We start from the raw sequence: 7771 nt of genomic DNA, 5'->3' as shown, positions 1-7771 counted from the left end.
AAAGTGTCAGAACTTTCCAATACATTTGTTTGGCATTTAAGAGATACAAGCCCCAGTTCACCCAGCTAATAGTCCCATTGTTAATCCTCTTGATACGAGTGCAGTTAGTCCCAGACCACAGTGGAAGCCAATTAGATGGAAACATTTTGCTATTATGTTCTATTCTATTATAATCTCCACACTTTGAGGAATGACTTTACATATCCTTCAAAGAAATTGTTATTCCTAAAAGCCAAAGTTCACTCCAGTCCCAGGCAAACAGTTCCAGCTGTAGATGCACTTTCCAATATTAGATCAGTGGTTGTCGGACTTGCCCATTCATACAGCAATTCAAAATAGTCATAACATGATTTGAACAGCTCTAAATATGTTTAAGTGCTGTCTACTACTCTCCAGACCAAACATCAGGCCAACACGGATATAGGGTGCCTAAAGCAAAGATACCCAAATCCAAGCAAGAACCTCCACTGAAATGATATATGCAGGAGCACTTTCTCACAAGGTCAGAATTTGTCAGCATTCTCCATTCCCCATGCAGTAGTCTAGAGAACACATGCTTTCTTGCTTCTATGCAGACATATCAGGGACCTTTCAGAAAAAGAATACAGGATATTTGTATCACCAGAAAAGAAAGTCGAGCGAGAAGCTGCAGGCCCTCCTCAACCACTAGCACTGACTGACGTCGCCAGGTACATTGCGACTGTAGAGCGGGACGCTAAGGGGCGGAGAGCAGGCTTTCTGCTCTAAAATCTTCCAGTGCTCCAAATGCTGCTAAAAAAATAAAATAAAAGCATGTTGTGAATTATATTTCTCTTTTTGTCTGAAACTTGAATCTCATAATTACTATGGCAGCTTAGCTTTTGGAAGATAGTGACCTAAAGGGTTATTTGGTTTTACAAGTTGCACTACGAAGTCAGAATATCTGGCCATCACAGTCAAACTTCAGCAGCAGGATACTGAAAAGCTTCAAGTCTCCTATCGATTTAATCAACATTGTGATATTTGTGCAATATATATATATATGTGTGTGTGTATGTAATGGAAATTCTCTAAACTAACCCCCGAAAGCACTCTGTTTTATGTACCACCCAGTGACTAATTGAGTGTAGTATTTCCTTAGACTGGTAGTGTTTAAAATGCTTTAAAGATTTTGTTCACAGAATTCAACTCGAAACCTTGTACAGATGTTACCGTTCGGAAACCAAATGAAACACTGCTATATATATATAAATATATCTCTCTAAAATGGCTGCTTTTTGTTTGTGTACCTTTTTCTCCTGTAAACAAAATTGTTTCATGTTTTGTGTAGGTATAAATAGTGTGGTTTCTGTGACAGAATGCCGAGTTATTCATCATACAGCTTTAATGTACCAATTTTTGTTTGGAGACTGCGGTCAGCACAAAATGCAATAAACAAATTTTACTACACCCTCCAAGTGTTGCATAAAGTTTTAACCAAATCACAGGGCACTTTGAACAACCACGAAGTCTAGCTTCTTGTCCCTTCAAGAACAATAACAAAAACATACATTACATTTTTAAGTTGTTCAAACTTGAAAACCTCGACTGTGCGCTTACTGACATGGAAAAACAACTCAACCACAATAAAATCCCATACCACTACTTTATTTTCAATAAGTTTAACAAACTTGTCTTTATATAAAAAAAAATGTGTAAAAACATGGTGAACAACTCAAACAGAGTGATATTTATTCTACTTTGTTTTCAATAAGTCCATCAAATTTTGAATTTGTCTCAAAAAACGTAATCCTGTTAAAACATGGAAAACAAAGCAAACACAGTAAAATCCCATTCTGCTTTTTCATTTTGAATAAGGCCGAGAAATCTTTAAATTATTTTGAAAACTTAATTGTGTAAAAACTTGGATAACATCTCAAGAGTGATATCCATTCTACGTCATTTTCAAGAAGTCCATCAAATTTGTCTCAAAAAACTTGATTGTGTAAAAACACGGAAAACAACTCAACCAGATATTCATTGTACTTCGTTTTCACGAAGTCAATGAAATTTCAAATTTGTCCCAGTAAAAACATGGAAAACAACTCAAACAGAGCGATATTCATTGAACTTCGTTTTCAATAAGTCCATGAAATTTCAGATTTGTCCCAGAAAACTTGATTGTGTAAAAAAATGGAAAACAACTCAGATTGATATCCAATGTCATTTTCAATTAGTCCATCAAATTTTGAATTTGTCTCAAAAAACATGATTGTGTTAAAACATGGAAAACAACTGAAAAAAAGTAAAATCCCATCATTTTCAATAGGGCCGTAAAATGTTTAAATTATCTTGAAAACAGTGTAAAAACATGGAAAACAACTTAAGCACAATGATATTCATTTTATTTAGTTTTCAATAAGTTCATCAAATTTTAAATTTGTCTTAGAAAACTTGAATATGTAACAACATGGAAAACAACTCAGAGTGATATCAAAGTAAAACCCCATTCAGTTTTTTTCCTTTTCAATGAGGCTGCAAAATGTTTCAATTATTTAGAAAACTTGATTGTGTAAAAACATGGAACTCAAGAGTGATATTCATTCTACTTCGTTTTCAATAAGTCCATCAAATTTTGAATTTGTCTCAAAAAACTTGATTGTGTTAAAAACATGGAAAACAACTGAAACAAAGTCCTTGAAATTTCAAGTTTGTCTCAGAAAACTTGATTGTGTAAAAAAATGGAAAACATCTCAGATTGATATCCAATTGACGTCATTTTCAATAAGTCCATCAAATTTTGAATTTGTCTCAAAATAACTTGATTGTGTTAAAACATGGAAAACAACTGAAACAAAGTAAAATCCCATTCTGCTTTTTCATTTTCAATAAGGCTGCAAAATGTTTAAATTATCTGGAAAACTTTATTGTGTAAAGACATGGAAAACAACTCAAGCACAGTAATATTCATTCTACTTCGTTTTCAATAAGTCCATGAAATTTCAAATTTGTCCCAGAAAACTTGATCATGTAAAAACATGGAAAACAACTCAAGAGTGATATCCATTCTACTTTGTTTTCAATAAGTACATCAAATTTTAAATTTGAATCGAAAAACTTGATTCTGTTGGAAAACTGATGGAAAACAACTCAAACACTGTAAAACCCCATTCTGTTTTTTTCATTTCCAATAAGGCTGCAAAATGTTTAAATTATTTAGAAAACGTGATTGTGTAAAAACATTGAAAACAACTCAGAGTGATATGCATGCTACTTACCGGTAGTTTTCAATAAGTCCATGAAATTTCAAATTTGTCCCAGAAAACTTGATTGTGTAAAAAAATGGAAAACAACTCAGCTTGATATCCATTCTACATCATTTTCAATAAGTCCATCAAATTTTTAATTTGTCTCAAAAAACGTGATTGTGTTAAAACATGGAAAACAACTGAAACAAGGTAAAATCCCATTCTGCTTTTTCATTTTCAATAAGGCTGCAAATTGTTTAAATTTTCTTGAAAACTTTATTGTGTAAAACATGGAAAACAATTCAAGCACAGTAATATTCATTCTACTTCGTTTTCAATAAGTCCATCAAATTTCAAATGTGGCTCAAAAAACTTGTGTTAAAATATGGAAAACAACTCAAAACAATAAAAAAAAACATGTAGAATTCCGTGGTAGGCTGGCACAGAAACTGGACTTCACTCCAAAATAGATGCAAATAAAAAGTTTTATTACGCAAAAAGGAACATCTCAGAGGGTGGCCTTACGCGTTTCGTGCCTCAGGGGGCAAACCGTGCCTGATACTACCTCCCCAAGCTGAAGGTCTGGGGCTTGAGCACCTGGACCCTCTGTTAGTATTGTTAAGTGCACCTTACCACTCACCATTTTTGCAATATTGGATTTTCTCCTTATCCCCTAACCCAGTAAATTTCACAATAAAAAACAACTCATACACAGTAAAATCCTATTCTGTTTTATTTTCATTTTCAATAAGGCTGCAAAATGTTTAAATTATTTAGAAAGCTTGATTGTGTAAAAACGTATAACAACTCAAATTGATATACATTCTACATAATTTTCAATAAGTCCATGAAATTTTGAATTTGACTCAAAAAACTTGATTGTGTAGTGTTAAAACATGGAGAAAAACTAAAACACAGTAAAATCCCATTCTACTTAATTTTCATTAAATCCACCAAATTTAGGAAATTGTCTAAAAAAAACTCGATCACGTTAAAACATCGAAATGCAGTAAAATCCCATTTGAATTTTCAATTATTTTGCCGAATTTCAAATCTATCTTGAAAACATGAAATTTAAAATAGCTAGATTTAAAAATTATACAGGTTTTTATGTCTGGGTGAGAGGTCCACTTTTAAGGTCAAAGAAAATTATTATACACTGTTGCTTTACCCTCTCCATTCACTTGAATTAAGGGGTCTAGCTCTAACCATGAAAAAAACAGCTCAACCGTTATTTCTTCACGCCTAGCTTCATAGCGGTCACTGCTTGGAGACAGAGAGCACTGTGGCATCCGCTAAACCTACATGCGCCCATCAGACTTCTCAATGGTGTGACTCAGTACTACAGAGAATATATTTCCACTGCTTCAGAGTCCAATGATGTCTGTCCAGCTGCTTGGCCAGAGAAACATAGTTCATGACGCTCATAACAGTCTTTGCATTGACTTCCACCTGTCCCTGGCCCCAAGGGGTTTTGGAATTTGGTAGCCGTGGAGATGATTTTTATGTTCAACACACGTCAAGGAGATGTACAGCCTAAACATAAATATGGTTATAAATGCTGTATTTTAATTTACTGGCTTTATTGTACCAGGCCAGAGGTTCAACTTGCCACTTTTTGTGAAGGTCGGTGACACTGCACATGCTCAGTATAGTCTGTACTGCTGTTGAGAAGGTAACCTTAAAATGATCAAGCAGAAATATGATTTGTCTGTCACAGAAGCTGATGGTATAGGACTAATTAAATTCCAATGCAGAGTCGAGAGATTTCTGTGCTGCTATGTAAGGAGAGTATAGGAGAGTATAGGGGAGTATAGGTGAGTATAGTGAGTCGTTCCCTGACAATAGCCCAGAGCATGTGCCATGAATAAGTATAATAAGCTACTTGGGGCTTTTTCCTGTCCTGAGAGCTGTTGTTGCTCCTAGCATAGTAACTTTGCTTAAAGGAGAACTAAAGCCTAATTAAAGAAGTAGGCTAGAAATGTTGTACATTATGTTTTGAGCTTTTGTACCAGCCCAAGGGAAACACAGCCCTTTAGCAGTAAAGATCTGTCTCCAAAGATGCCCCAGTAGCTCCCCATCTTATTTTCTGCTGATTGACTGCACATGCTCTGTGCTGCTGTCACTTACTGAGCTTAGGGACCAATGCACAATATACTGTATATATAATATAAATGTTACAGTATAAGACCAATTTGTAAATAATTCAGTTTGGTACATGGCAGCTGAGAAACCATTGCATTAGCATCAGAATTTAATAATCAGCCTTGAAGTATCAGCTTATTACGGGCCAGCCTCATTTTTATCTTCATAATTTGTGATGACCCCTAAGCTAAACTTCTCAACAGCTGCTCAGAGCCCAATGAGCATGTGAGTGTCACAGACACTTTCCAAGATGGTGACCCCCTGTGACAAGTTTGAAGTCCCGGATCATTGCTGCTATTGACAAGCTGAAACTTTAGGCTGGTGCAATAAATTCAGTATATAAAATATGGCATTTTTAGCCACTCATTTTTAGGGTTTAGTTCTCCTTTAAAACTCAAGCAGACACATGGAGAACATACAAACTCCTTGCAGGGCTGAACTATGTAAACGGGGTAAAAGACAGGTGTGAGTGTCAGTAAAACATCTCCGAAAGTATCTGCACTGAGAACACAAACTCCTACAGATTAGGAACGAGATGGATCCTCTTCAGAACTCTACAATAAATAGTTTAAACAATTTTTGGATGCTTTCATGGTAATTTTCCCGAAATGTACAACTGTGAATACTTATTCCTGTAGTTACTGTAACATTTTAAAAGTCAAATCTACATCTTAAACCAAAGGGAGAATGTATTGTGCCCATTTTGATTTCACTTTTCTTGGGAGATGCCTGAAAACAACGTCTTGCCAATAGTACAAAGCTAAGGCAGATAATTGACTCCATCCATGATGTTGAATGTTGCCAGTGCCACTAGTAATACTGCGCAGGTATTAAGAAGGGGGGAGCGGAGCTGCATGGCAAGCTGGTGGGCAGTATGTCGGGGGAGCGACGCTGAATTCCACTCTACACGGACCATTTCTGACCCGAAACGGGTGCATTATGAAACTTGCCCAGCGAGTACGCTCTGATGCTATTACGAGGTTAGAACAAAAAGCAACCAGCAGCTTCCACTCCGCAATCTCCCGGGATCCCAGGACACCCCTACACTGACCACGTGGGCTATTCTAACAGCAATCACTGCTTACCAATCCGCACTTAAAGATAGTCAAAAAGATAGAACCAGACTAAAGTAATGGCTCCTCATTTTCATTTTAACAACGTGTTTATTTTAGCTTAGAGAGAAAAATCTAATTATATCCAATACTTGCTTTATAAGATTTAACGGAGGGTGATTAGTTATTTTTGACAATTCAGCTTTGAAATTAGAGAAGGCGATCTTGAATTTATTACATCTTTTAATGAAGGCTACGAGGAAACTTCTCTCTATCTATTGGATACAGAAGGAAGTCCCTACCTTAAAGGAAGTTCTTAGTCAGTTATGCTTGCAAGAAGCTTTTAGATAGAATTTTGAATAGAAATTGTTCAACCTGGGGCACTTAAAACAGTTCCCACAATTAAAAGAGGAATTTGGAATGCAGAATCTTACTCCATGGGAACGAGGACTCAAATATTTGTCTCAAATGGGCCCAGGACCACCCCCCATCTGGATATGGTTAATTGGAAGATGTGCTCAAACAAATTCCCAAAATCATTATCTCCTGGGACTTTCTGTAATTTGTATCTTCACACCTTAAGGGGCATATTTATCAAGGGTGGAATTTCGAATTGAAAAAAAAAAGCTGAAACTCGAATTCAAAAAGACCAACTGAAATAAAGTCTTTTTTTGTGGGTCGAATAAGTCAGTTTTCGATCGAACGGGTCCGTATTCGGCCAAATTCGAATCGTTCGAATTGAAGAAATAGCATATTCGATTCAAAGTTTTTCCCCCCCAAAAAAAAACGTAGATCAAAGTCCACCAATTGACTCCAAATGGGTTCTAGGAGGTCCCCCATAGGCTAAAACTGCAATTCGGCAGGTTTTAGATGGCGAATGGTCGAAGACATGATAAATTTCGATATTCACATTTTCAAATTCTAATCAAATGTGGACTATTCCCTAGTCGAAGTACACAAAAAATAGCTCAAAATTCGTAAACATGAAATAAACCCAATAGGCTGGTGTTGCTTCCAATAAGGATTAATTATATCTTAGTTCGGATCAAGTACGAGCTGCTCGGGGGAGTAGTGAAACGTCTTCAATGATTATTCTGCAAGTCCAGTTGTTTTAGATTGACCTATACTAGATATACCATGACATGGATGAATGAAAATCTTCATCGTCATACGGTACAAGGTTCGGTTTTATTATTAGAGAGGAAAAAGGAAATACATTTCAAAAATGTGTATTTGGATAAAATGGAGTCTATGTAGATGACCTTTCTGTAACTCTGATGGGTTTCCAGATAACAGATCCCATACTTGTACATGTTTTAAATAGAGTTTGACCCCCAACACAGGCTGGCACAGATTAAAGATGGCCAT

The sequence above is a fragment of the Xenopus laevis genome, chromosome 9_10L (assembly GCF_017654675.1).
Source record: "Xenopus laevis strain J_2021 chromosome 9_10L, Xenopus_laevis_v10.1, whole genome shotgun sequence".
Classification (NCBI taxonomy): domain Eukaryota; kingdom Metazoa; phylum Chordata; class Amphibia; order Anura; family Pipidae; genus Xenopus; species Xenopus laevis.
This window is presented reverse-complemented; position numbering follows the sequence as displayed.